Source organism: Parus major, chromosome 6 (assembly GCF_001522545.3).
Source record: "Parus major isolate Abel chromosome 6, Parus_major1.1, whole genome shotgun sequence".
In the NCBI taxonomy this organism is placed as follows: domain Eukaryota; kingdom Metazoa; phylum Chordata; class Aves; order Passeriformes; family Paridae; genus Parus; species Parus major.
Window position 1 is genome coordinate 32,137,545 of NC_031775.1, and position 7,044 is coordinate 32,144,588.

Here is a 7,044-nt window from a genome sequence, read left to right on the forward strand (position 1 = left end):
GGGGGGATCCCAGGGATGCAGGGTGGGGGGATCCCAGGGATGCAGGGAAGATCCCAGGGATGCAGCCCCTCAGCTTTCCTGCAGTTTCTGTGGCAGATTGCAGTGCCTGCATCCCTAAGATTTGATGCAGGCTCCCAGAGCTGCCTCCACAACCACGCTGCAGGCTTGGCTTTTACTTTTCTAATAACTCCCAGGCTTGCTGGTTTAATTTTAATAGTAAATGTAGTTTCTATTTATGTCCTGAGACTCCAGGCTGTAAAGAACTTGACTATCCCTAGAAATCCGCATGGGTAATGATCTTTTTTGGCGATAAATGCCTTATTAGCATGCCTGGGACTTAATAATAGATGAGAAAATCAGATGCATTTCATGTCCCAGAGCCAGATTTAGAATTAAAGCTGGTGCTGTTGATGCCATAAGTTTAGTTCTGGGGAGTAAATATATATCTGCTAACTTTGGGAATGTCAGAGGAAAAGAGGAATTGCAAGCACTGGTGGCAGATGCTAAATCTGTACCACGGGCCAGGCTGTTGCTTCAGTTCCTGGTGCTGCAGGAGCAGGGAGGTGCTGTCTGTGCCCAGAGCAGCCATTCCAAATAAATGATTGGAATATCAGCCTTTTGATGAATGCTCAGCCAGCAACTCATGGAAAAACAGATGTTCCCCTTGAGTCCCTGCTCACATTTCCACAGGCTGTTGTTGGGATACAGCCCCAGGCAGGGAACAGGTGTTCCCTGGAATCAGCTGGGGTGTGCGTTCAACATCTGGCAGCGTTTGCTTCATTAGCTTTCTAATTGTTTTGTACTCGATTAATTTCCCTGCTGGTCAGTGGGAAGGGCTTGGAAAAGCCAGGTTTGCACCAGGAGCGTGTGGCTGCGGTGTCAGGAACCTTTTTGCTGTGGTTGATGTTGCTCTCAGGGCACTTTGTGGGGGAGAAATATTCTGGAGTAGCTTTTGTTGGAGTTTTAGTGCTGCCTTGTAAAAAAACTGGAGAGAGTTGTACATGTATAGAAATACACATAAATAAATACACGTTTCCTAAGTGGAAGCTGCAGGGGGAAAAGGCTACAAAGACTATGGATTTTTTCCTGGTGTAAACTTCAGCGTGTGCTGGTTTGAAGCTGACTCTTCCTGAGAGCCCCTGGGATGTACAGAGCGAGCAGGGTCCTGTGTTCACCTCACATCATCAGTGGCTTAGTCTGAACATCAAGAACTGTTGGTTTGGCTTTAAAAATAATCCTCAAAGTGACTTTTAGTGTGTTTGGAAAGATTCTGTTTGGGTTTTTTTTGTCAGTGTGTGGCTGCAGCTGGCTCAGCATGAGGGAGCTGTATCCACACACCTCCAGAGATGGGGATTTTCCTGGGATGGTTTGGGGGAATGCTTGGTGACAGTCACTCCTGTCCGGCTGCCAGCTCGGGGTGTGGATGGTCCATGTGGGCCAGTTCATAACAGGGACTGAGAAAAAAATTGAGCATGGCTGTGGAAAATACTCTGAGTTTAAAGAAAGGGAAGAACCTGGGGTGGAGGCCTTAAGGAACAAGTTCTGTAAGGCATTGCTTCAGCTGCAGAGGAGATCCTGTCTGTCTGTCCGTGTGTCTGGTATCAACAAGACGTTATCTGACATCTGTCAGCTGCACAAACCCTGCCAAGGAGGCTGTGGAAGGACAGTCCCTGGAAGCAGAGATGTGACACTGCTGACCCCAGTGAGGGTCCTGCCCTGTTGTCACTGCTGCTCTGCCCATCCCAGTTTTGCTGGCTCAGCCATGGGTTGGGCTGAGTTTGATCATTAAACTGGTTCAGATTTCAGGGAAAAGTGAGTTTTCCTTGCTCCTCCCCCTCGTTTGCAGGGTGATGTACGGGTGTGTTGGCGTAGTGGGAACAAGCTGGGAGTAGGAGACAAAAGGAATGAGAATTTGCTAGCACAAGGCTTTGGCACACCCTTTGTGCTCTAGAGCAGCTGATCTGTGTGTGCTGGGAGCAGGAGGAACCACAGAAACATGGAACAGTTTGGGTTGGAAGGGACCTTTCAAGGCCACCTAACCCAGCTCCCCGCAGTGAGCAGGGACATGGACCCACAGGATCATCTAAATTGGGAAGAGCTTTGAGATCATCAAGTTACTGCTCCATCAAGTTAGTGTTCCAACCCTGGCCTTGGGCACTTCAGGGATGGGGCAGCCACAGCTTCCCTGGGCAACCTGTGCCAGGGCCTCAGCACCTTATTATCAAAAGCTTTTTCCTTTCAGTCTTGGCAGCTCCATGCCCAGGGAAGCTGCTGGAGGAGAGTCTCAGCCACCATGGAGGTGAGGAATTGGAAACTGGAAATTGGATCTGAGCAGCTCTGTGATGGGGCTGGAATTCCTGACCAACAGCCAAGGAAAACCTTTGCTGTTAACTTCCATATTGTCAGTCTCCATTTCCATCTTCATCACTGAAAGGATCCTTCTGTCTTTAAATTTGGCCAAGCAATGGATTTGACTCTGAAAAATGTGCCAGAGGCTCTGCTGCTTAGCTTTCTTCCCAGGTATCATCCCTGAAGGGTGTCCCTGGTGCTGGCTGCTGCTGCCTGGAGGGGCACTGGGTCTGCAAGGACCTGGTGTGGAGCATCTCAGGAGTGAGCTGGTGCCTCTGCATGTGTTTAGTCACTGATGTGGCACCAACAGCAATGTGATAGCTCCCTGTGCATGCTCAAATCCATCCTTCAACCCGAGCATTCCTTCCATTGTTTGGATTTAGGTTTCTGCAGTGCGGAGCTGTGCTAGACTTTGGATGCACCTTTGAGGTTTCCAGCCTGCTGTGCTGAAAGCTTTAAGCCACAGCCCTGCTGCCCTCCTTCCTTCCTGTGTTGCACCTCTGCATGTGTTGGAGTGAATTCTCACATGTCCAGTTGTGTGGTCTCCTTCTCTGACTCTAAATCGTGCAAGGCACACTTCTGCTTTTGCTTTTTCCCTTCCTCCCCTTCTCTCCTCCAAAATGAAACTGCTGCTGAAACACAAGCGTTTGCTCTGGCCATGATGCAGCATAAAACTCTTCTGTGAGTATTTCCCCTTGGCTGTAATTAGTTTTTGTGTTCAAGGAGCAATTTTAAACACTCATCCAGAGCCATTACAAAGGAGCATCTGTGTGAGGACATGTTTTGTGCAGCTGAGGAGCAGAAGGGCCTCTGGGATGGAACCAAAGGCAACTTCTCAAGTTAATTGTAAGATTTTATTGGTGTTTCACTCCGCTGCTCAAGGGTTTCTCATGCGAATCGATGGCAGACTGCCTAATTTATGTGTGAGCCCCGCTTGAAAAGCAGCCCTGATTGATTTGCTGACAGTGCACGGGGAAAGGTGACCCTAATTTGTGACTTCAAGAGGCCTGTGGGGACAGGGGGGTGCTGGAAACTTGGGAAAATGGAACTGCAAGTTTTTGCTTTGGCTTGAAAGGTTCCCCATCCCTGTTCAGTAAAACATCATTAATTTGGGGTGTGGGTAGCTGTTTAGTATTATAAAAAATATTAATGAGATGTAAAAACCAGTCAAAGTGTTTTTTATCTTAAATGTTTGTTCATCTAAGACTTTTTAAGCAAATCCTTTGTTGCTGGCCAATGCTGAATTATTTGATTAGTGCCCTAATTAGTCTGATGAGTCTCTTTTCCGACTGTGTTTCTTTGTTAATGACCTCGGCCATTTGCTGAGCATGCAGGAGAAATAGTAAATAATTCAAAGTAGAGCCTCGCTGCAGAGACTTTTCTTAACAAAAACAAGCCCAGGAAGGATGGACAGTGAATGTACAGCAAGAGACACATTTGGAGGTGGAGCAGGGCTGTGAAATGGCTGTGCCATAGACAACAAGTACTTAGAAAATAATCCAGTGGTTCTTCCTTCACTTTCCACATAAAAACCCTCAGTGCCTTCACCTGAGCTTGGTCTCCCACAGCTTGATGCCCCAGGGTGAGGTGCTCTGGGGACAGTGACAGCAGTAGGGCTGTGGAGGTGGCAGCTGTGTTTGGGTGTCTCAGCTGCCACCACCAGCCCTGGAGTCACAACCGCTTCCTTTGGCTGTGGGACAGTGACAGTGGCCAGGGGCTTCCAGCAGGCTCAGCACTGACATCCTGCTGGGCTGTCCCTGTCACTGACGGCACCCAGCAGCCCCACGGAGTCACCCCTTCTGGGCTGAGCTTCTCTCCATACCATTTCATCTGTGCTGAGCCTCTGTCTCAAAGCTTCAAGTGTCTTTTGGGCTTTAGCCTCTGCTCTAGCATTCCCAGTGATATGGGGTATTGCAGAGTGAGCTGGGGTTACCAGCGAGAGCCCAGGTGATTTATAAACCTCCTCTGACCAAAATCAGCCCAGACCTTTTCTCCCACGTTCTCTTTGACTAGATTGGCTCCTCTTTGTAGGCTCCAAAAGCTGGGCTTAGTCAGATGTTCCTCAAACGCTGCTGGGAAGGGGGGCCAGGGCGGGCTGGCTCCTCACTCATGATAAGCTTTTCTATATATAAAACTGCGTGGCTGGCTGCTGATAGCACTAATGAAACCTTCTGTTAACTCTTTCACACATCAGCAGCAGGTACAGGAGGTGCCACTGGCTCTCCTGGAGTCGTTTTGCTAATTGAGAGCAAGTTCTTAATTGCAGGCACTCAGCCCTGCATTGCAGAACCGCTGCTGCCGCAACCCCGAATGTCAGTGATGAGGAAATGGTGAAACGGCCCGAAAAAAATGGGAGTAAGTCCAAGCCCAGCTGCAGGGGAGAAGTAAAAAAAAACCCACAAACTGAAAAGAGTCGGTTCTTCCTGCAAAAATGCCACACAACAGAGATTCACCTCAGGGGATTGATTACACGAACCTGCAGAAATGTGGGGATTTAAATACTGCAGGCGGCTAATTCAGCTCTTCCTGGGGCTGAGGAAACATTCCCTAGCTGCAGGAACACTTCTGAGAGAGGTTTTGTTCTGCATGGGAGCAGCTGGCAGAGAATGGCACCTGTGCATGGAGTCACCTGCTGGCTGCTGGTGTGTGACACCGAGCGTGGATGGGGGACAAGGTGAGGCATGGGGGGTGGGACACTGGAAGGTGACCTGCTGGAGGGATGGTGACATCCAGCTTTGGGATTTGCTGTCCTGCTTCCCAGTTTGTGGCTGCTCTGGCTGAAGCTGTCGTGCAGCAGGTTTTGGGCTCAGAGCAGAGCGAGGTTGTCACTGCAGCGAGGAGCTGTCCCCTCGGAGCTGCACTTGGCTGGCTGAGGCACAACTGGGCACTGCAGGCACGAAGGAAATTCTCTCTGGCACTGAAAAGAGAAGAATCAACTTCTGATGAATTTTGTGGTTTCTGAAAAGACTGGCGGGCGTGTGGAGCTGGTGTTGCTGCGCCGTCACGAGATGGCCGAGCGCGCTTCCCCCAGGGGAGTGTTCCTGCTGTCCTGAACGCTGAAGGTGGGTGAAGGAACAGGTGGAATAGTGCTGGATTCGCTCTCCTCATCAGCAAAGGCTGATGGAAAGGCTCCTGCCCTTCCTGGGATGAGCAGGGAATGGGGAGCCAGAGGCGCGTGGTGCTGTGGGAGCAGGGATGGGACTCGGGTTGTGACGAGGGATGGACAAACTGGTTTTCAGGTGGAGTTGGGTGTTTCCAAACTGGGAACAGGCTGGAGCTAGTCATGGCTTTGGGAGGCTGTGAGGGGCAGGAGATGGCGATGATGTGCGTGAGGGGCAGGAGATGGCGATGATGTGCGTGAGGGGCAGGGGATGGCGGTGTGCGTGAGGGGCAGGAGGTCATGTGCGTGAGGGGCAGGAGATGGCGATGGTGTGTGTGAGGGGCAGGAGATGGTGTGTGAGGGGCAGGAGATGGTGGTGATGCATGAGGGGCAGGAGATGGCAGTGGGCGTGAGGGGCAGGAGATGGCGGTGATGCGTGTGAGGGGCAGGAGATGATGTGTGAGGGGCAGGAGATGATGTGTGAGGGGCAGGAGATGGCGATGGCGTGTGTGAGGGGCAGGAGATGGTGATGATGTGCGTGAGGGGCAGGAGATGGCGGTGTGCGTGAGGGGCAGGAGGTGACACGTGAGGGGCAGGAGATGGCAGTGTGCATGAGGGGCAGGAGGTGATGTGTCAGGGGCAGGAGATGATGTGTCAGGGGCAGATGCCAACCCATGACTGGGATGCTGAGCACCTGGAGATTTGGATGAGTGGTTCAGGTTGCCAGGACTGGGACAGGTCCAGCCTGTGGTGAGGGATTGGCCTTGGGGACTTGTCAAGGACCTTTTCCAAGTGAGCATTTTACAGCTCTATCGGTTTTATTTAGAATTAATCCTCTTGCACTTGTGTAAGCACCTAAATAAAACATGACTCATTTAATTAATTACACTGAAATCATGGGACTTTACACTTCACTTTAGGTAGGAGTTATTTTATCTCCTTTAATGATTAAAGCCTCACATTAAAGTGACACAACACAAATTAAACTTTAAGAAATATATGATATGGGGACTTTAGGTTAACCTACTTATTTGTGTTTGGAGTTGTTTTTTATAAAAGAAGGAACTACAGGAAATCAGTTGAGATTTAAATTTTGAGAAATTTAAGCAATTTTCTATACATTAGATAATCAGGAAATAGTGAGTGTCCTCCCTGTGTTGACTTTGGAACTGTATGATCACTTCAGAAATGTACCTGCTGACTTTTGCAGGATATTTCTGGCAAAAGCTGGTCAGGAAAGGGCAAAAAACTGGCTAAAGAATTCTCCAAAAAGTGGTGGAGGGTAAATGTACATCTGTGAGAGAGTGCATTAGTCATCCTGACCTCTTTTATTGCAGCATGAAAGCAGCTTTGAATTTCAAAATATTTTTCATCTCTCTTTGTCTTTCTGAAGTAGTTCCTTCTGGTTTTTTGTATGCACTTTCCCTAACGTGGTCACCCTGTGCTGGACACTGGGGAGGCCACACCTGGAATTCTGGGGGCAGCTTGGGCCCCTTGTGACAAGGACATTGAGCACGTCCAGGGCAGGGAACGGAGCTGGGAAGGGGCTGGAGAATTCCTGAGGGAGCTGGGAAGGGGCTGGAGAATTCCTGAGG

General features: G+C 49.8%; 1 protein-coding gene across 2 annotated transcripts in view; it reads left to right on the plus strand.

Moving 5' to 3' along the window:
- The window catches only part of PTPRE (protein tyrosine phosphatase receptor type E), a 77,735-nt gene that overhangs the window by 34,375 nt on the left and 36,316 nt on the right, over window positions 1-7,044 (plus strand). The window contains exon 1 of one of the 2 annotated variants that reach the window (XM_015633717.2): window positions 5,390-5,411. The exons of the other annotated variant lie outside the window; for it this stretch is intronic. The gene's annotated coding sequence lies outside the window, so the exon portion shown is untranslated. Of the gene's footprint in view, window positions 1-5,389; window positions 5,412-7,044 lie in introns of those variants that run through there. 2 annotated transcript variants of the gene reach the window in all.